Genomic DNA, 21,595 nt, shown 5'->3' with positions numbered 1-21,595 from the left:
TATATCATACAATGCTGCAATGAAGTGCTAGGAAGGTTATATACTGTTAAAGGAACTGTCCTTCAGAGCTGTCCTAAGATCTACTCTCTTCTGACTCTCCTGTGTCTGTGTACTGAAGAACCAAATAGCCACAAGAACAAATCACAGCAGTAGAGGATTATGAATGTATAATATTAGTCAGAACTGGATACTTTTGCCCTAGTTCTCCTAGCATCTCCATTTAGTGCTTGTTCTATCGGCTATATGATTATTGGGAGCCATTGTGTTTCAGAAAAAGGAGATTAGATAACTTTGTTTACTCAGTGACATGTCAGGAAATGCTTGAAAGTAATGCAGAGCTACTGAAGATAGTTAGATTAAAGTTGTCTCTGAGTGACAGTGATTAGAAATAAGGATGTGGAGAGCCAATAACTTTTCAGAATCTATTGTGTACAGTAAAGCTATTGACAAGAGAAGAAAGTTCTTAATTGATTTTATGAGTAAAGGTAATCTGTGCTCTATAGACAGAGCCTCACCAAGAGGATAAACAAAATCTCTGCTGTGCCAGAATTAGACAAAGCTATGGAGTTGCAAAGGGACTTGAGTTTCCAGATAAAAATGCTGTGGCTTCAGTCTCATTTATGGATTTGCAGTTAATTAATACTCACCCCTAAAACTTCAGTAACTCAGGGGGCAGTTATGAGAATAGTTATTACAGGGCACTCAACGTTTTATTGGCACTAGCTACTTTTAGGATTACTGCCATTCTCCACCAGTCCCAAGAGCACCAATCCACCTTTGCTGAGTACCTAGGAAAAAAATATTTGAAATGATGTTAAATATTCATTTAAGGATTTGAAGAACCTTTACTATAGAGCTTCGTCCATGGCTACATCTACCCTTGGAGCTGGGGTGTGATTCAAGCTAGTGCACTAAAAACAGTAGTGTAGAATGTGTAGCAGAGCAACAACAAGGGGTGGCATAGGCTAGCCACCCTAAGTACAAACCTGCCCAGATCCCATAGGTACACACTTGGGGCAGCTCTCCGTGCTGCTGCTCACTACGGCCCACGTTACTGCTCACCGCTGCCCATGTTACCACAATTTTTAGTGTACACGCTTGATGCAAGCTAACACAAGTATGTCTATATGAGCTTAGACACTTATGTTGCTCTCATTACCCTAGTATCTGAGCACCTCAAAATTTTTAAATTTAATTTCTATCTTCCCAACACACCTGTGAGGCAGGGAAGTACTCATATTCCCATTTTACAGATGGAGAACTGCAGCACATAGAGTAAATTATTTGCCATTGGTCCCACAGTAAGTCTGTGGTGAGCAGGGAACTATATTCAGGTATGTCAAGTCCCAGACTATCACTGGATCATATTTAATCATAACAGCCTTCTGGTCATCATTTCTACACTGTCCATTAGTTAAATGAATCAATTACTATAGTAACCCTAGGCCTACAACAGCCCAGAGAGGCAGTAGCTCTTCTTTAGTTAAGATTGCAACCAGCTTCCATTAGAAAGTCCTATTTTAGTACTCCTGTAACATTGACTAGTTTGGGCTGGGAAAACATTCTGGCTAGAAAATCTCTAGATTTATTTTGAAGGAAAAATAGAGTGTTCCTAAATTGCAGACTAAGTCAAATTGTTTGAGTTATACGTCATTTAAAAATTATAATATTTGAATTTGTTTAATCTTTTTGTCTCCCTCGAGCTGAAAAAATGGTTTGTTGCTCCCCATTTCAAACATTCGTTGTAGTTAGATCCCATTGTAAACTTCTACACTGGCTAGATGTAAAGATAATATGTTGTAATTAATCAAAAGTGATTGAACTCCATTCAAGCAGAGCATCATGTTCCTATAGTGTAATCTTTATTATAGTTACATTACTCTGCTTTGGGGGCCTCAGGGGAACATGGATGCCATCCAAGGAAGTTGGGAAATGGGTAATCACATCCCATGCGTTCCTATGCAGGGTCTGTGTCTGTGTCTTCAGTTTTGTTGTTCAGAGCCTGGAGAAAGTGTGCTAGTGTATTTGATGTTGCCAGTTGGCTGATCCTTGTGGGTTCCTGATGATTAGCTGGAAGAATTGGGTAGACAGTGAGCTTAGTGCCATGGTCACCTTCTCTGGCAAAGACAGAACATTGTTTCTCTGCATCAAGTTCATAATGTCATTGTGCAGCACATCACAGGAGCTCCTGACTCACCCTATACCTCTGAGTGGGCAATAGGTTTCAAAGGCCATAGAAGATTCAGTACAGCTAGAAAACCCCGGGTAAGGGCATATTCTACTCCTTTCTCTTTATTGCTTCCTCTTCCTCAGAAAGGAGAGGCTGTTCTGACCACCTTATAGTGAGCCTCTGCATCCAGCTCAAAAGTCCAACCAGTTAATTGATTCTCTCCCCAGTCAAACTCACCCAAGCACTGTCTCTCTAGCTACCATACCTGATTACTTAACTGTTCCTAAAGGAGACAATTCTAAGTCTTTACTCTTAGATTTCCCAGCCCACTTTAAACTTCTTGTGTGTCTAGAATGCATGCTCAGAAGTCACTGGGAGGGTTAGCTCCTCATGAGATAGGCATTGCCTGGACCATGCCTAAAACCTGGCTCCAAACTCTTTGAAGGTGCCTATTCTAAAAATTCCACAGGCCACTAGCCATGCCCACAAGATGACCCTCAGTGACTTAGTGTTTCTTTAAATTATAGAGAGTGCAGATAGGCAAATGAAGAGCTAACTAGTTCTCTAACCTAGTAATAAGACTTGTGAACTATAGTAATGGTAGTATAGGACTCTAGCTGAAGTTGTGTTTGGAACCAGTCAATTCATTGTTATATGTGTGTGATTGCTCGATTGAGTGTCACATTTCACAGCATACAAAGAAGTTAGATAAAAACATAAAACGCCCTTGCTGGAAGATTGAAACATAACATTACTTTCTTAGAATTCAGAACGATGACATTCAAGAAACCCGCCCCCCCCAAAAAAGACACAGAGCAGGCTGCTGATTAACATAGGTATAACTCACTCCAGTTTAGACTTCAGCCAGACAGCATGCACTAACTGCTACTAAAACCAGATTGTGTACTTTCCTATAGAGGCCAGCTAGGCCATACATCTCAACCCGGGGACTCTGAAATAAGGGAAAACAACCCTTAAAATGAGAGACAAAACACCTTGAAATGGGGGACGTCAATTTTTTTTATTGAATACATGGTTTTATTAAAATACATATTCAAGCATGCAAATAACCTGGAACTTATTTTAATAGAACTAAACAATGATTCTGTGTGAAAACATAATTTATGTAGAAAAGCCACTATTCACAATAAATATAAAGTCCATTTGGTCCAATGCTCACTGTTAGTGTATTTTGAGGTTGCTTTTTTTAACCCAACTCCAACACTTCTTTCAGCTATTCATTTCAACAGAAATCAGTGAATTAAGTGTTATGTTTATGTTTGATACCAACTCAATTTTACCTTTCCCCTTTAAAACACACACACACACACACACACACACACACCTACCTATGCAAGAAGCACATTCAGGCCTTGTCTATACTAACGAGGTAAATTGATCTAAGTTATGCAAGTTAAGTAACTAAAGTTGACGTAACTTAGATCAACTTACAACGATGTCCACACTGCACTGTCAGTGGGAGACACTCTCCCATTGACATAGCTTCTACATCTTGTTGAGGTAGACTAATGAACTCAATGGGAGAGCGCTCTCCCATTGACTTATTACATCTTCACCAGACCCACTAAATCAATGCCATTGCACTGCTCATAGTGGCACCAATTTAGCCTGTAGTGAAGACAAGCCCTCAGGCTCAGCATTTGAATGGGGCAAACATAAGACTTTCCATGTTAGGATAAAAGATTTTGTAACGTGTTTCCATTTAAAATTCTCTCTCTCTTTAAAATCTCCCTCAGATTGTCATCATAGATTGAAAGCAGTCCTGGAGGCATCCCCTTGCAAAGTACTGCAATGCCTTAGGCCTGGTCTACACCTAAAACTTAGGTTGACCTAGCTATATCACACAGGGCTGTGAAAAATTTTGCACCCTGAGGACCATAGTTAGGCATACCTAACCCCCAGTGTAAGGAGTTGATGGAAGGATTCTTCTGTCAACCTAGCTACCACCTCTCAGGGAGGTGGATACCACACCAGTGGAAAAAAAACTTCTGTTGATGTAGGAAGTATCTACGCTACAGCAGCTCTAGTGCTAGTACTGTAGCCATAACTCTTGTAACTTGGGCATTTCTTGCATTGTAAAAAAGGAATCTGCAAGTTGCAGCTAGAGGTGCTCAGCACAGAAATACCCCCACCCCAGTCCCAAACAACATCAGATTGCTGAATGCTCTGTTGCAAGCAGAAGAAACCCCTCCTCAACACCTTTCCTCCCTTCAGTGAGGCACAACATGTTTGTGCAGCACTGCAGCCACCAGCTTCACTTTCCATACATGCAGAAATTCATGTATTAGTTGCGGGGAAGTAATCGTATTCCGTTTAAATCCCTTTAGTAAAGGCCAAACAATACCTGTCTGCAGAATGTGCATGGGAATTATTAGGGATGAATACAGAAGTACTTGACACTGTGCTGCTGCTGCCTCCGCCTCCAGCCTCTGAGCATCTCTGCTGAGCACTGTGTGCTCAGGGCACCATACATGGAACACAAACCCTCCCTGAACAATCCAGCCAGGATACTGTAAGCTTGGGATGGACCCATCCCACATCCCTGCGAGGAGCAAGAAGGTATTAGTTAGTGATTCCCCATCACATTTGCAATACACTAGATTAGTTACAAGTATCCCTGGCCACATAGTGCTGTGCATGGAGACACCAACTAGACGAGGTAAACCTCACCCTCAACCCCTCAGATTCAGTGTAGTGGTATTGCTGGGACTTAGCTATGGCAGTGTGAGACAGTGGGCCAATTTTAAAAAATGGAGCCAGATGTGGGATGCCCATCATAAGTCAGAACACTTGAGAGGTATGACCCAGCCTGGAAGGAGGACAAGCTTTATCGAATCCCTGCCTGTTTCTGCCCAGGTGAGTTTCATCGCCAGTTAAGCCTCATTGTGTCCTAGCTCCCTTTCAGGTGCAGACTATGGCTAACTGGCTTCTCTTGCCTATATATACCCCTTCAGATGGGGTGAATGCTCCATCACCATTCCCCAAGTCTTCTGCTTGCAATACTATTATTTTTATAAATGCCTTATGCACTACTCCTCTTCCTGATTTGGTGGTCTGCTATAGACCCCTACCATAATATTGCCTCTGTCCCTCCCTTCTGCTTTTATCTTCACCCAGAGACTTTCAGCAGGAGTGCCTCTCATCTCTCTCTAGTACAGCCCCTCTCCACAATCTACAGGGAAATGGGGGCAAGAAGAGGAATGAGGATCTACTTGCTTTCCCATCCTACAGCAAAGAAGGCTCCTCCTGCACATCTTTTATAAGCATTGCAATGTGAAACCCCTACCACTACTCATGCTGCCATAATAGCCAGAACTGCAAGTTCTGGATCCTAGACTTGTTCTCTGCATGAGTAGAACTAGTGTTGTCAGCATGTTATACTAAATGAAAAGGAGAAAAAAAAACTTTTCACTTGGCACAAAGTTAACTTGGTGCTTGAAAATTATGGATCCAGTGTGTAACTTGAAGTTCTCTCAACACAGAGCAGGTACAAGTTTCCTGCCTGTCATAAATGGAACCAATTGCTCCAATTACTTAGAGTTTATGTGGGTAATACTTAGATATAATCAATCTTCACTGATTGATCTTTGTCTTCCTAATATATTCATCCTTACTACTTCTTTCCTTGTATCTCTGCCTGCGTTCTCCCTCATGTCTGTTGCACTCAGTTTTCTAATAACTGAACTTTACAAACTATTAAAACTAACTACAGAACAGACCTCTCCTTCACCACCCATCAGTCTGGCACAAGGGATGCTCCTGAATATATAATGAAAAGTTTTATATTCAGAGATTTCTTGCAAAATACAGAATTCTCTTTCTGATACCATTATCTCCATTATTATTTTCATTATTATTATTGATGATGTGACTATAATACAGTATGTGCTTTGTCATAATCACATCAAAAAGCAAAAATGAAAACAATGATATGTCATAACACAGAAGAAGAGCCAGGTAAGGCAAAATACTTCCGTTTGCATTGTCCTTTGTAGGTTTGCTAAACTGAGGTGTCATAACTTGAAACACAACATCATTAATACCATTACGTCCAAAAGACAAGAAATGGATAAGTCACTGTAGATAGCAGAATTGCTACAATGCTCTGTAATGATCACTAGTGTTCAAATAGTTTAAATATTTCTTGACATGTCATCCCAAACTGAGAAACTGAAAGGAATATGGCAAAGTGGAGAACAAGAGAGAGGTATGGGGAGACGCTGGACTGTGAGGTGAAGAGAAATCAGAAGTACGTATACCAGACCTAAGCCTATCAAATGGGCCAGATCCTCAGCTGGTGTAAATCTGATAAAGCTGTAAAGTTTAAATCACCTGAGGATCTAGCCCATTAGTCCATATTCATATTGCCTACTGGTTCAGGGGAAATTCTGTAAGATTTAGTGAATTCCAGCCTAGAGCTCTGCAGAATGTGAGCTGTGGATACCAGTTTGGGATCACCTTGTCACCAATAGGTTCATCAAGTAAGCATGCTTTCTATTCTTGAGGTATCTATTCTTGATGACCTCAGACAGATACATGTCACATCTAAGAGAGGAATTGTACCATGGCATAAACCATGATATATAACCATGCCTGCCTTTCTATGAGGAAAGCAAAATACTGTTTTGCTGTGTTCATTGGCACTGAAGAACTCTGCAAGGCAGATAGAGGATGCTGCATGACTAATCCCAGGAAAGCCAGGGGCGGCTCCAGGCCCCAGCACGCCAAGTGCGTGCTTGGGGCGGCATGCTGCGGGGGGCGCTCTGCCAGTTGCTGCTAGGGTGGCAGGCAGGGTGCCTTCGGCGGCGTGCCTGCGGAGGGTCTGCTGGTCCCGCGGCTTCAGCATGCCTGCGGGAGGTCCGCCGAAGCCGCGGGACCAGCAGACCCTCCGTGCTTGGGGCGGCAAAATGTCTAGAGCCGCCCCTGAGCAAAGCAAACCAATATTTCAGGAATGCCTAGTATACTGTTGACCATGGAGAGTTTGTGGCTCCTGCCGGTATGTATCTTCACCTCCCATATCAGTTCATCACAGAGATTCTGGCAGGTTTCAAGTGTGAGACTGTACCTTCTGGATTATGCAAGCTCCAGAGAGGTCCAAAAAGATACTGCATTACTGATACACTTTCCTGGTAGGGTATGAGTGTCTCCTCTCCTATCTCTATTCCTCTATTTACCACTTCCTTCTTTCCCTGAGGTACATCATTATAGGGAAGTAAAGAATTACATGTAAAAATTGCTAATGACCTCACACTGCACTACTACAAATTGCTCTAGATGGGTGTGGTAGAAACCTGACTAAACAGATAGATGCAGTGTTGCAATGTCCCACAATCACTTTTCCAGCTCTGTGCCCACAAGCCTAACGCTTCCCCTACTCCTGCAGCCTTATGAGCATGCTCCTGTTGGCCTCCCATCCTCTCCATCTGCTTTGCCAAATTCTTATCAAAATCTCTCTTTTCCTCTGGTTCACCCAGAGGATGAATGTAATGTATATTTTGTTAGACACTAATAGCAATGCACACCTACCACAGGGCAGCTAACGAAGGACCGGATGTTGAGTACTTTAACCTGTAGCACCTAGCTTAGGGGTGCCTCTGACCCACTTGAGTTCAGAACACCTTGAACAGTGGTCAGGCATTCCTCATTGGTTTTAGGGAAAAAAAAACTGACCGAGAACTCATCCCCAAAGCCATGCCCCATACCCACCCTGCTGGAGCACAGGAGACCCAATGTACTCACAGCCCATTGATTTTTGTTGGAGGAATCTTTAGAAGAAACTTCCATGCCCAACTTTGACTTGTGTCCAGAGGCTGCTTGTGCCCATGCAAGCATTTGAAATCTTTGGCATTAATTATTTATTAGTGGTTGTGCAAATCAAGGATGATAAAACAAATTCATCAATATTCTATTCCTTCCTTCTCCCCTCCCTTTATATTAAGATATAAACAACTGTGTTCTCTATTTGCCTTCTCTTTTTGCTAATGGAGTAACTCTGGGGAATCAACATAAGTAGTTAGCGGCACAAATCTAACTTAACAGCGCTACAGGCTTTAAAAAAACTAAAAAACAAAAAGTTACTTGGACAGCAGCCTAATGGAAGAACTCAGGAGTGGGCAAATGCAACAAAAACAGGTTCATTCCATACACAAAAGAAAAATTTATACCTGCTTAAACTAACATTAAGAATATAGTACAACAAAATTATACAGTAGGTATCCTCTAATTACATATTCAACATAAGATTCTGTACTTTGCAGATAAGTATGACGATCCTTATTTCTTAAATACTCTGTCCTTAGAGCACAGCAAGAGAGGACAGTGGAAAGAAAATACCTGGACATGGGTTGGAGCCAGGTGTCCTCTTCTTTGCTTAGTAACACTGAAAGTGACATTCAACCATTGAGAAAAGCAGACACTTAAATTAATAAAGGAATTCCCATTAGGCCTATAGGGAACTGTTTATTGATAATGGTTAGAATGTGATCAGTAAGGTTTACTGATATTAATAGCTTGCTTATTTATATCTTTAAAATGACTAATCTTGCCAATTTTGCACATAGCTAGTCCAGTGTTTTTGCTATCCTTTCCTCTTTCTCCATTCCTTCCATTTGTTGGTGTAAATGCAAGTACACCACAGGAGCACTTCCTTGTGGCTTGATCTGGTTATTAGCTTTTGGCCTATATGGCACCTCCTGTGATCTGTTGCACACGCTGTGGTCCCTCTACCTCATTACAACTAAAGTTCTCCCTCTTTGCAACATGGTTCTCTGGCCAGGTCACAATACAGTCACCCCCTTTGGTGTATCAAAGTCCTATCAGACAAGCTGTCTAGATGTCACCTCAGACAGTCTTCCATTCCACCTCTAGGTCCTGTGCCACTTCACAATGGCTGGTAGGTGAACCACACCCACCCACAACTCCAGGCTCCAGTCCAGGGACCCTTTTACCAGCAACCCAGATCTGCTCAGTCTCAGTCCCTGTTGCTGTTTCCCTGGGTTCCTTCCTACCCCATCTTTCTATATCCTTGTCTAACTGTGCATTTACCACTAGAGCTTCTTCTGCTCCCTGTGGCTACATGAGCCCCCTCAGACTCTGCTCCAGGGAATTCCCCTGGATTCCCTCCTTGCCAACTCCCTTTCCTTATAGAGTGTGGCTGTAGGCCCCTTCCCTGCAGCATCCTCTTTGTTCTTACTTCCTGGCTTTATGAGCCTATCCCAGCTCCTTCCCCACCAGGTCTTCATCTACTGTTAGGCCTTACTGATCTCAGGCTCCCCTCCAGGTTCAGCGTATAAGTTTAATTGGGCCCTTTTGGCTCACATTAACCCCTCCAGGCATATGTGGTGTGACTACCCCATCACAAGTGGTCACACTAGTTATTGTCATAATTCAAATTGTCACCTCTTACTGTTTGTATAACACCAAGCAACAATAGGGCACCAATTGGTTTGGTTGCTACAGTAAAGCAAGAAAGGCCAGATCCTGTCACTCCTGAATAGTCAGTCAATGGGCCAACTCACAGTAAGTTACTCCCCATGAATAAGAGTGGCAGAAATCTGGCCCTAAATAATAAGGGTCAAATTCTGCTCTGTTATAGTCAATGGGGTTGCATGGGTGTAAGCTTTCATTTCAATATTACCCATTTTCAGATGACTGAAATATGAGGATACTTTATTGCAACTACATTCTCAATTTTGCTCTTTTTGTTAGAAGACTACAAAAGATCTTTTATGAGAGATTAAGGGAAGCTTTTTCTTCTTCACATATATGGAAGCTTCAGAACTGCACTTTTGGAACTGGAGCTGTCTTCTTGATCTTTGACATTTTGACAGGTGCTTTCATTGTCTTTATTAAGTCAACCTTAGCATTACCTTTTCCTTCAAAGTTCTAAAACTTTCAAAGAGAAAGAGGACAGCCCATTTTTCAAATATGCCACAAAAGACAAAAACCAAGAGAAAATCATTAAAAATATTTACACTAGAAAATCCTAAGGGAGGCATTATTCCACTTAAATGAGAACCGGTGGTCTCATCCAAATGCTCTTTTCATTTAGAAAGATGGATGATATTCACACATAAAAAGGTTACCAAAAGGTGAAAACCGCAACCTTTACCTCAAAGAAAGATGTAAACGCAATCTTCTTTTACAGAATCACAGCTCAGACAAAATCAAAAGCTTTCATGATTCAACACATGCAGCAGCATCTCAAATAATTAAATAAGTATGCATTATAAAATATCTGTATTTTATACTTCTGTGAATTGTAGTTTTGTGTACACACAAACAGACTTATTTTATTTATACATACAATAGTTCTTCTTGTGCCCATGTCAATATCTGCAATATCCCTTAGTATTTCTGGTACAGGGAATAACTAAGATGGAATACTGTAAATAATTAGATCAAGTTTTATGGCTACAATTTTCAAAAGCACTTGAGTCTTAGGTGCTAAGCACTATTGATTGCTATCACTAGTCTCTCTCTCATGCACACACACACACTCCAGTAAATCTCCCCCGGCTGAATACTCATCAGACTGTTGTGTTTGACACCAGCTTCACTGTCTTTGTGCTCTTTAAGCTTCCTGAACCTGAGCAGAGATCAGGCACATCTCTAAGCATACTCTCAGAATGGAAATCTCTTGCCTAGAACCCCATTCTGAGACCTGATAGCAAGCTTAGCCCTGAGACCAGTGCTGATTCCTCAGACTTTCCTGAAGACTAAACTTACCCTTTCTAGAATTCCAGCTGTGTGGAACAACATGGCCAACTGGAGGTGGGAATCAACTTTTCAATAATGAATGAGAGTAGAGTATTAGATAATGAGAGATAATAGGTAGGTGGGGATGGCCCATGGTGGGCCTTGAAAATTTCCAGAGATGAGAAGGAGGAGGTTTTTTGGGGGGTGGGAGAGATTACGAGCTCTGCTTCACTATGTTGAGCTTGAACTGACAGACATCCACAAGGAAATGTCAAAGACAGGCCAAGATTTTAATTTGGACTGAAGGAGGTAGGTCTGGAGCAGGGAGGTAGATCTGTGAGTCTTTAGCATGGGGACAGTAGTTGAATTTGTATTTGCAGGGACATTACCTATAGACAAGTTGCAGAGGTTGAAGAGAAGGGGATTGAAGATAGAGCCCTGTGGAACCCTCACCGAAAGCTGGAGGGGAAAATGAGGAGGATCCTCCAAAAACATGCTGAAGGAGCATGTAAAGATGAGGGCAGGATACACCCTCTTATGGCTCAGTGTGGCACTGAGCGTGCCCCAATTTAATTTCCTTTGCTTGGTAGCAATAGGTACACTTTAATAGCCCAGACTAAAGAGAAAGCACCACACATTAACAAAACAGCACGTCTGCTTTTAATAAGGCTTCAGGACAGGAGCAATACAAACAACAGTTCACAAGCTCGTTGTCATATATCCACAGATGTGGTGCTCTTGAATGGCTCTAGAACAGTGTGCCAACCCTCCACTTAGGGTCACATGCTCGTCCAGGGGTAAGCCCCTTCGCTTTACCACCTCCTGGGACTGAACCCTGGCGCCTTTAGCACCCCTGCTTCACTCCATTTGCTCCCCTTAGTGAGTCCATCTGAATTAGATGCTTGGGGAAGACTTTCACACCTAAAGAGAGCAATGCATCCCCAGTTTCCTGACTCCGGAGTGACTCTCAGCCAGTGTTGTAAAAACAGAAGGCTTTATTAGATGTCTGAAACATCTTTATTAGATGTTTGGAACAGCATAGAAAGTCCTTAGGTTAACAAACAACAGAAAGTTACAGCAAGGTCCATCTAGGTTGGTCCTGAGCCCAGAGCTCTCTCTGATCCCCCCCCTTGAGCCCCAATCCAGAAGAGTGTCCTGCTTCCAGCGGCCCACACATAACTCCAAAAGACACCTCCCCACCCCTCAGTTCTTGTTCCTAAGCACACATAGTCACCTGGCCCTTTGTTCTCCAGCTGCTCAAATCTGGCTTGCTTCCCGCAGAGGGTGGGCCCCCTTGGTTGTCAGTTGCTAGGTACCAAATGGCCAGGCCATTGTCTTCTGGGACCAGGCCCCACTCAGCTAGGTGGCAGTCACGCCTATATCTGTGGGCTTCTGCAAAGAGCAAACCACCTTCCCTGCCACCCCCTCATCTACTTAGCCAGTTACTAAATATCAGAAATGGAGGCACACAAAATATTATGAAAAATTCCCACTCTACCACAATCCTCAGCTCAGAGCATTGGTTCAGGTCCCAATTTTAAAGTCCCCCAAGAAAGCCTCAGATTAGACTGGTGTCCTAGACCCAGAGAGAAAACAACCACCCACTGGAGCCTGCATATCTTCTACTTTCCTTTTCCTCTCTCTCCCTCAGCTTCCTTTTATATAGCCCAGCCCTAGGGCAAAGCAGAGACTCCTTGATTACACTCCAGGTTGTCCCAGATGGCAGAGTAGTACACTCCTTCACATATCTCCCTTCCCCTAGAATGTTGCCTGGCCCTACACCAAGTTCTATTGTCTGTCATGCTTATATGGACACTCCAACAGGGTAATCTTAGATGGCTTCACTAGGCTCCAGACTGAGCCATCTCCCCTTGACCATATCCTCCAGCCATAGGGACACTTCCTACATAACAGATCCAAGGAAGTTTGTAAGACTCTTGGCCAGATTTTTATTTTCTACTTATGTGTTTTGTTCCCTAGTGTCTTATGTAGCTCATCTGACAAACAAACCCCACTATAGTCTTGTACATATCATAATTCCAGACAAACTGTGTATCTTGTAAGGCAAGCCTTACAAGATTACAACTGAATAATTGTTGTAGTAACGGGGCTGACAAATTTACCTGACTTGTGAGCTCAACTGTGGAAAAGTGGATAAAAGTTTAAAAAATGCTCCAATCAGATATAATGATAAATGTTGGTACGAAGGGTGCAAAAGAGACACAGAGAGACTGAACTAGTTCAGACAAAAGGTTTACTGATATATTTCAAGGACTGTGTTAAGATCTGTGAACATGAGGAGTGTGGGACTGGAAATCAAATTAAAATTGATGTCGGAAATGAGGCCTTACTGGCTACTCTGCCCATCACTCCCTTTTGGGGTCCTTAAAGAAAAGACTGGGGAGAAGGAGGGGAAAGCAGACACACATCTGGCTGGCTTAAAGAAAGAACAGAAAGAAATGAACTTCACCATCATGGCTGCCGTCCCACTGTCTTCTGGGGCCACCAAGCCTTCATCATCCTAATCCTCAGATGTCTTCACTAGACTGGGGCAAAGAGAAGGACCCAGATAACTTCAGCTCCTCCATTGGCTCTGGCTAAGTTCTGAACACCATCTGGGATGTGAGACTTTGTCACCTCTTGCCCTCCCTTCCCTGTGTGTTCTTTTCCTTCCCTACCTTATTTCTTTTCTTACCTTTTCCTCTATCTACAAGTCTGGCTTAGACAGCTAAGACAGTATATTTTACAAAACTGGTGTAAGTCTGTGACCAGGAAGAGGCATCTAAAAGCAATACTTTAAACCTGGAAAACTTGTAACAGCATTGTGCAGTTTATCAGGGGCTATATAATTGTATTCTGTGCCTATGTTTTTTCCCCCCAGAAGTGAGGTTCCAAGTGGGAGTCAATGCTAGAGACAGAAGCTGCATTTTCTCTTGCTGCTGTTCTTTTCTGTCTTCTTATACATGTTTGTCTTGTTTTGTCTCAAGGGAGGCAGAATCCGATTTTGACAAGAGCCTCAGCCCATCTCAATTAGCTTTCTCTCTTCCTCCCTACCCCAGTAAGAAAGGACAGTTACTACCATGTTTGATAGCACCAAGAAACACTGTCAAAAGGGGATGGGAGGAGGCCTTTTACAAACTTTCTCCAACTAGAGGAAAAAAACAAAAAACACCTTACTTCATATTTTACATTTTCAAATGTTTTAACTTTTTTCCTGCTTTTCTGCATCCTTAATAAAAAGGTTAAAAAGATTTGTAATGGTATGTTTGCCATGGTACTAAGCAGACTCAGGTCTCTTATACCAAATCTTGTTTAAAACGGTTTAATGTTGGATAGTTTCAGGGTCATGTTAAACACCTTTTACTCTTTGGGTCCATGTATTTTGTTGACATTAGTAAAACAAGCCCTGCTCTTGATCACCTCTGATATAGCTGCACCTGGCTTCCACCAGTGGTAAACTGGCATAAGTCTGCATTCTGCTCTTTTTAAAAACAGTGTCACAAGATATATTCACAGGAACACCCTTTGGAGTGGAAGTCATCTTTTCTCAGCCTAACTCCTGGTTAGTGTTTCTAATTATGCCTGAGCACATCTTCTTCCCTGTGGTCTTTTAAAAAAGACTTGAGAGCCCATTTCCAATGCTCTCACAACCAAGCTAATTGTCTGTGACGTTATCTGCCAATATTTATTCTCCTCCCCTTATGGGGTCATCTTTTCTTTTGAGATAGACTTTCTGTTTAGTCTCCCTTGTTAGGTCTCCACATGCTGCTCCTGCCTGCAAGCATGGCCCCCTGCAGTTCCTTGCAAACAGAGCAGGATGCAGCATGGGATGCAGCAAGAAGAGACTTTGCATAGCTTATCTCCTCCACCCAGCTCACTCTGAGCATTTTTCTTACTTTCACCTGTCTCTTCCCCCCCCCCCCACCCCAATTATATATCCTCCTGTTTCCTGTGCCAATTGTCTCATTAGACCAGTGTTTCTAAAACTGGGGTTGCCGCTTGTTCAGGGAAAGCCCCTGGCGGGCCAGGCCAGTTTGTTTACCTGGCCCGTCCGCATGTCCAGCCGATTGTGGTTCCCACTGGCCGAAGTCCTCCGCTGCAGGCCAATGGGAGCTGCTGGAAGTGGCGGCCAGTATGTCCCTCAGCCCGTGCCACTTCCAGCAGCTCCCGTTGGCCCAGAGCAGCGAACCATGGCCCATGGGAGCCGCAATCAGCCGGACCTGCGAACAGGACAGGTAAACAAACTGGCCCGGCCAACCAAGGGCTTTCCCTACACAAGCGGCAACCCCAGTTTGAGAAACACTGCATTAGACCATAAGTTACCACCGAGTGTCAGAAATCCCCACTAGAAACAGCTTGGTTGGCTCCAATTAAGCCTGCACCATACTCTGTGCTGCAGCAACTACCTCTCTGTCACAATGAGGCAGAGATCTTATGTGCCCTGCTTCATTCTCTGCTCAGTAAAACACACCATGAGTGGAGATTGGGATCCAACGGACTGTAAATAATCACTGCCCTAGGCAAATTATTTTGTGGCCTGATTATCCTTACAAGCAACATTTCCCCCACCATCAACCCTAATATGCAAGTTGTACATTTTCTTTTTCTCCACCTTAAGTCCATTATTAAAGAACTTGTCTTGCATTTCAGGCAAAGAAAAATATTGTTAAGCTGCTCTATCTTTCCCATTCTTAAGAGATAAATGGCTTTCCTGTCAACACAATTCAGAACAAGAATGAAATTAATGACGTTGCTCAAATGTGCCCAAAGCACACAGGCCTAGATAATGTACAGCTTTATAACGCTACACAAAAAATAGTCTTTTCTTATTTGTTTTAACCCTTGTGGAATCACTGCAACAAGCTGTAAGTGGCGGTATGAAATGGGAACACCTCACCCTGTGCATAGAGAGAATGCCCAGTGCTCTGCAGTGCTATTTGCTTTTATTATAGCCAGAGAAGCCTACTAAGCCCAGAAGTCTCAGTTAAAAATTGGAAAAATAATTAGAATTGGGCCCATACCAAACCCCCATAGAAGTATCCTTCAGCTTTAGCGGAGTTCAGATCTAAAGGTGAACTTTGTGGCTTGCTCTTGTCTTTAGAATGGTCTGAACAAAACCTCTAGCTCCAAACATCCTTCAATTCCAGATGTGAGCCTCATGGCTCAGGAACCTCATTAAAACCATGACATGGTTCTTTAATAACCATAAACTTAACATATGAACTTCTCAGAACCAAATCAGCTCATCTCCACTGTCAATCCTGGAAGTCAAAAGTGAATCTGAAGAGAGTAACCCCCTGTGAATCAAAATCTGCCAATCTAGGTTTCTATTTATCTCCCTCCCCCTGAGGGTTTTCTATAGCAACTATCACTATAGCATCAAAGCACTGAGGTCTGTGGAACAGAAGCAAACAGTTCTAAATAAAATCCCATCCATGAGAAGAAAACTGAAGCAAGGGCAGTCATGGGCTTGGCTCCCTAAAGTAATTGTTCCATTTGAACCTGATTGTATATGGTCATGAAATTTCTGTCAAAATGTATTTTTCCAGTGGAAAATGTAGTTTCCACAAAAAGTGGAAATGATTCCAGGAAATTTTGATTTTCCATTAGGGAAACTGAAATGAAGGCTCCCCAGATGCCTATCTGGAAGGTTTTGCCTATTTTCATCTAACTGTTCCACCAAGAAGTTTGATTTTTCAGCAAAAATTGGAGCCAAAAAGTTCAGTTGAAAAATAAAATATTTCAGTTCATCTATGCTGACTCATGAGAGATGGGAGTCAAGTGTCTCATACTCCCATTCACCTCTATAGGATGTGTCCTTGCTTGGGCCGTATCTCCCACACTGCACCATGGTCTCCCCTCTTGAAGGGGGAAGGTGGTGCATCATGGGAGTTCCTGGCCATGGTGCATCATAAAAGAAAGTCTAGTTGGGGAGCCTGGCCCAAAAAGGAAAATGGGGATATGAGGTAACCAAACAACTCCCATGAGACACAGCAACAACTTATGGACATTTGTTATTATGAAGATTTTTTCCTTTCTATGTAAAGCAGACACTTCATACACCCCCTGACCCCCCCCCACACACACACTTTAATTCAAAATCCAATTTTCCACTGACAAACATTTTTGACGGAACATTTTTGACCTTCCCAGGTGGGGAGGCTTGCTGAGTAGTGATGAGGGGTTTACCTTATCTGTAGATTCCATGAAATGAATGGGAGAATCCCTGTGGCCCTCAGGACAGTCATACACCTTCCTTCTTCTCTATGTTCCTATCTATCCAGGGGAAACCATAGAAAAGATGATATGGGATTCAGTTGGTGAAGATTGAAAACATGGGAGTATAACAGATGCCAGTCACCATAGCTTTATGGAAAATAGATTGTTAGACACTTCTTTCATAAGATTACAGTTTGTTTGATAAAGTTAACTGAGTAGATATGTTTGACTTTTTTTTCTAAGGCACTTGACATAGTACTGCATGGTGTTTTGATTAAAAATAGCACCACACAATATTAATAAAATGCACATTAAATGGATTAAAATTGGCTGATAAATCTCAAAGAGTGGTTGTCAGTAAGGAATCATCATCATATGGAGGCGCTTTTAAGGGGATCGGTACTAGGCCCCACACTACTCAACATTTTTGTCAATAATTGGGAAGTAAATTGAAAACCACTCTTGATAAAATTTGTGGCTGTCAGAAAGATAAACAGAACAGTAAACAATGTTGAGGACAGGGCAGGCCTACAGAGTGATCAGGATCACTTGGTAAGATGGGCCCATTTCAAATAAAATGTTGCTTAATATAGCCAAATAAAACACTATACATCTAGGAACAAGGAATGCAGGCCATATTTACAGAAAGGGGGACTGTATCCTGGAAAGCAGTGATTCTGAAATGGATTTCAGAGTGGAAAAGCAAGTGAACATGGGATCGCAGTAACAAATGCTAACATGATCCTTGGGTGAATAAACAGGAGATTATTAAAGAGAGGATTTTACCACTCCAGGTGGCATTAGTCAGATCGATACTGGAATACTACATACAGTTCTTGTGTCCAGATTTTAAAAGGAATGTTGGAAGATTAGAGAGGATGCAGAAAAGAGCCAGATACATATAGACTGGGCACATTTTCTACAAAATAATGGAGGGTGGGGACAAGTTATCTGTTGTAAATTGAATATGCGGAATCTGAAAAAAAAATATTTACCAAGCTGAATTTTGAATATTTCACCTTTTAAATTGAAGTTCAAAAAGTAATTAAAATTTTGAAAAGTTAGTACATTTCTGTGGTTTTTATTCCACTACAAACAAACAGTTACTATATGTCCTGAACATAGTTTAGACAGGTACAATTGAATAGTTCTTACAGGTGCTGACACAGTCCTTGCATTTAGAGGCCCCAGTGCATGACCAATGTAGCATTTCTGCAGCTACAACATTGTCATATGCTCTCTTTGACACATCCACAGGTAACAATTTCTGTACAGCTGTTGGGCTTGGCTCCAGTGACATTAACTTGAGTGCCAATTCTCTATTGTGTTTGATCCAACCCATATTCTTCAATGAGGGTAGTGTGGGATTGTTGCAGTTTGCCTGTCCCCACACCAGGGTTTGGACAGTGAGTTCTCTGGATGTGACAGCCCAATGTACCACTTGTTGGGGGCAGTGCCTCTGGTGATCAATCCCGGGAGAACACTAGAACCCATACCTGTGGCAGCTCTGCTCATCAGATAAATTGTACATGTTGCAGATGAACTTTTCTGCTGAAATGATTGTTTCATTCTGTAGAACATCCTTCTCCAAGTTTCTCTGAAGTCCATGTTTCCCCATAAATATTGTACCCAGCCATATGGAAAACAGTATCATAGCCTGTCAATGCAGAGAAGGAGAATATTGTTTCTATGTCTGCTTAAGGAATCTCACAGATCTTCATCAAGCATAATTTGTGTGGTCATATCAGTGAAAAAATAGAAGCATTCTTTTGAAGGGATACAGATGAAGCTCCCAAATTCAATCCCATTGAGCTCTAGTGAAGACTAGGAGGATATACTCCCTATCCATGCACTGCACTAGTACTGGAGATCAGGATGGCTGTCTGTGTTGCTCAGCAGAAGTTTTCTGATAACAAAATAGACACTAGGTTATCAGTCTTCTGCAGCAACAGATTTTGCAACATTCAGGAGCTTTTTTTTTTTAAAATTTCCTGTCATATTGCATAGATAGCTTTGAAGCTGTGGTGATAATAGTTGCCATATTGCCTGTAGAATGCTCTTGTGAGCACCGAGGCTTTTGTATAATTTTTATGGGTCTCACATGCTCTACCATTTGTCTACCTGAAATTCTAATTTCAGTCCACACACTGATGATGGAATGTGAGAAGGAACAGGAGGTAGAAAAAATTCCTGTAAAGAATATCTTGACAGAGGCAGGAAGAAGGGGACCCAGATCGTAAAGGAAAGAGTATTTGGGGGGAAGCTGGAGGGGGTGGGTAAATGCAATGCAAGGGCCAGAGTTGCATGAGAAGCTGAAAGCCACAGCTCAGGCCTTGCAAGTAACTTTGGAAGATTGAGAGTTCCAGTGGGAGCTCCCCAGGTGGTCTCCCATTTTTTCTCCAGACCCTTCCCGGTCAGGGTTTCCTCCCAGGACCCTCATCCTTATAGGGCTTCCCCTCCTTCCTGGGGCAATCTGCCTCCACATACTCTTCTGTTAGCTTTACCATGGCCTTCACCGTGCCCAGTTGGTGTCGTCTCACCCATACCCTTGTCCTCTTGGGGAGGCTTTGTAGGAAAGCCACTTTTACCGTGTCCTAGTTCCTGGCCTGTTCCTCACTCAGGGCCATATAGGCTGCTTGGGCTTTGCCAGCCAGGTAGGAAGCCACTTGCAGGCCCAGGTTGTCCTGTCCCATCCTGTCCCCATAGCTACCCATTCAAAAGTGCCTAGAAAGGCATCAGGGTCATCTGCTGGGCCCATTTTACATAGTCCCAAGCCCAGTGCCCCCATGTCATCCCCCTCCGGGGGACTCACCACCTTCTGGAGGAGCTGATGTTGAACAGTGGTCTGCTCCCGAATAAAACCTTGCAGGCTCTTCTGCTGCTCATCTTGCCAGCTGAGCAGGGCCTGCTTCTCCAGCTGCTGGGGGTGCTTGAAGCTTTCCACCGCCTTCTGCAGCTTTCCCTGCTGCTTGATCAGTCACTGCAAGGTCTCTTCCATTTCAGACTGCCAAACTCTTGCTCTGGCACAATCCCAGACAAGCCCCTATGTGTAGCAGCATCCCTGCAGGGACCTCCTGTCCCCTGCTGGGCTGAGAAAGTCACACAGGGACTTTTAGTGCAGTGCCCACCTGGTGCTTTTATTTACAGGCTGTGCTTCCACCACACATGTAATCCCCTTCTTGCAACCCACCAGCAGGAGAGAGGGGACAAGCTTGATCTCTTACTCTCTACTTCCCCTCCTTGCCTTTCCTCTACTACAGCTTTTCTCTTTCCAGCTTCCTTCCCCTGTGGCTCTTATCCAGCCCCAGCCTGATGAGGCAGCAGTGGTTCAAGCTTCCCTAATCAGGGCCAGGTGATCTACCCAGCTCCAATTCACCTCCCTTAATTTTAGCTGGAGTGACAGAGGGTTGGCTAAGTACCGTATCACAGAGGCAGAGTAAGAAGTAGCCCAGGGAAAGAGCAACAAGGTTGGAGATTGAGCAGACTTTGGTTGTGTGTTGTAGGGTCCCTGGGCTGGAACCTGGAGTAATGGGTGGGCCTGGATTCCCCTACCAGCCATTGCAGGGTGGTATTGCCTGCACAGCAGGTCCAGTGAGACTCTATACTTTGGAGGAGAAACCCCATAGTGACATAATCGGAGGACTGAGTCACAAAGAGAAAGCTGCAGCTCCTGGAGCAAAAGAGGGGCCACAGAATGAGAGAGAGAGAGAGAACACTGGGGGGAGAGATCGCAAGGGGAGGTATCAGACCTATCATAAAGCTATTCTGAAGAACAGCAAGGAGGATGTGCCACCTATGGTGAGTGAATACCCCATGACAAAGGCCTTAAACTCTATGAAGTGATGATATCCCATCCCTGAGCCAATTGATAAGTCATGACATTTCCAATTTATATTTGGTCCTTTCCCACAGGTTTTTCCCTAGAACACCCTGTTCTTCCATTTAATTTATTTTTAATATTATTTTACAGCAGTATTTGGACTGCCGTGTCTTCTCAGAAGCCCTAGAGAGACGGTAATGAGAGGAATGAGAGACGGTCTAATTTTATTGCAATTCTTGCTCATTAGGTGAAAACAAATGTTTGTATTGCACATTAGAGATAGAGGTCTTTTCTATGATGCCTGGTAACTGTATTCTAATTAAATATCTCAAGAAGCCTTATAGAATCTACTGTTTAAATCTTTTGAGAATGCAAGTCTTTACCTGAACTTCGCTGTTAAGATAGGAAATTTCAGTGAAGCACTCAAGGAATTTAGATGGAGGGAGGAATTGGTTTAGACAAAAAAAGAGTTAAAGCTTTGCCCATCAACTAAAATTTCTATCAGATTGAAATGAGGACTCACAAATACCTCTTAAACCCCGCAATATGGTTCTGACTCTTTTCTATCTGTGCAAACACCCACTAGGGGGCTCATTACTTTTTTGCTAATCTGAAGTTAGACCCACGGATTCCTTCCCATATTCAATCTTTCTGTAGTCCCTAGCTGT

At 42.9% G+C, this 21,595-nt stretch overlaps 1 long non-coding RNA gene across 1 annotated transcript; it reads right to left on the bottom strand.

Moving 5' to 3' along the window:
• Positions 1–738: 738 nt before the first annotated feature.
• LOC120399600 lies at positions 739–20,353 on the bottom strand. Its single transcript, XR_005595247.1, has 4 exons — positions 19,920–20,353; positions 18,604–18,764; positions 17,078–17,164; positions 739–788 (listed from the first exon to the last, which is right to left on the bottom strand). It is a non-coding gene; the product is annotated as an uncharacterized LOC120399600 (long non-coding RNA).
• Positions 20,354–21,595: the final 1,242 nt, after the last annotated feature.

The sequence above is a fragment of the Mauremys reevesii genome, linkage group 2 (genome assembly GCF_016161935.1).
Source record: "Mauremys reevesii isolate NIE-2019 linkage group 2, ASM1616193v1, whole genome shotgun sequence".
Taxonomy (NCBI): Eukaryota; Metazoa; Chordata; order Testudines; family Geoemydidae; genus Mauremys; species Mauremys reevesii.
This window is presented reverse-complemented; position numbering and strand designations above follow the sequence as displayed.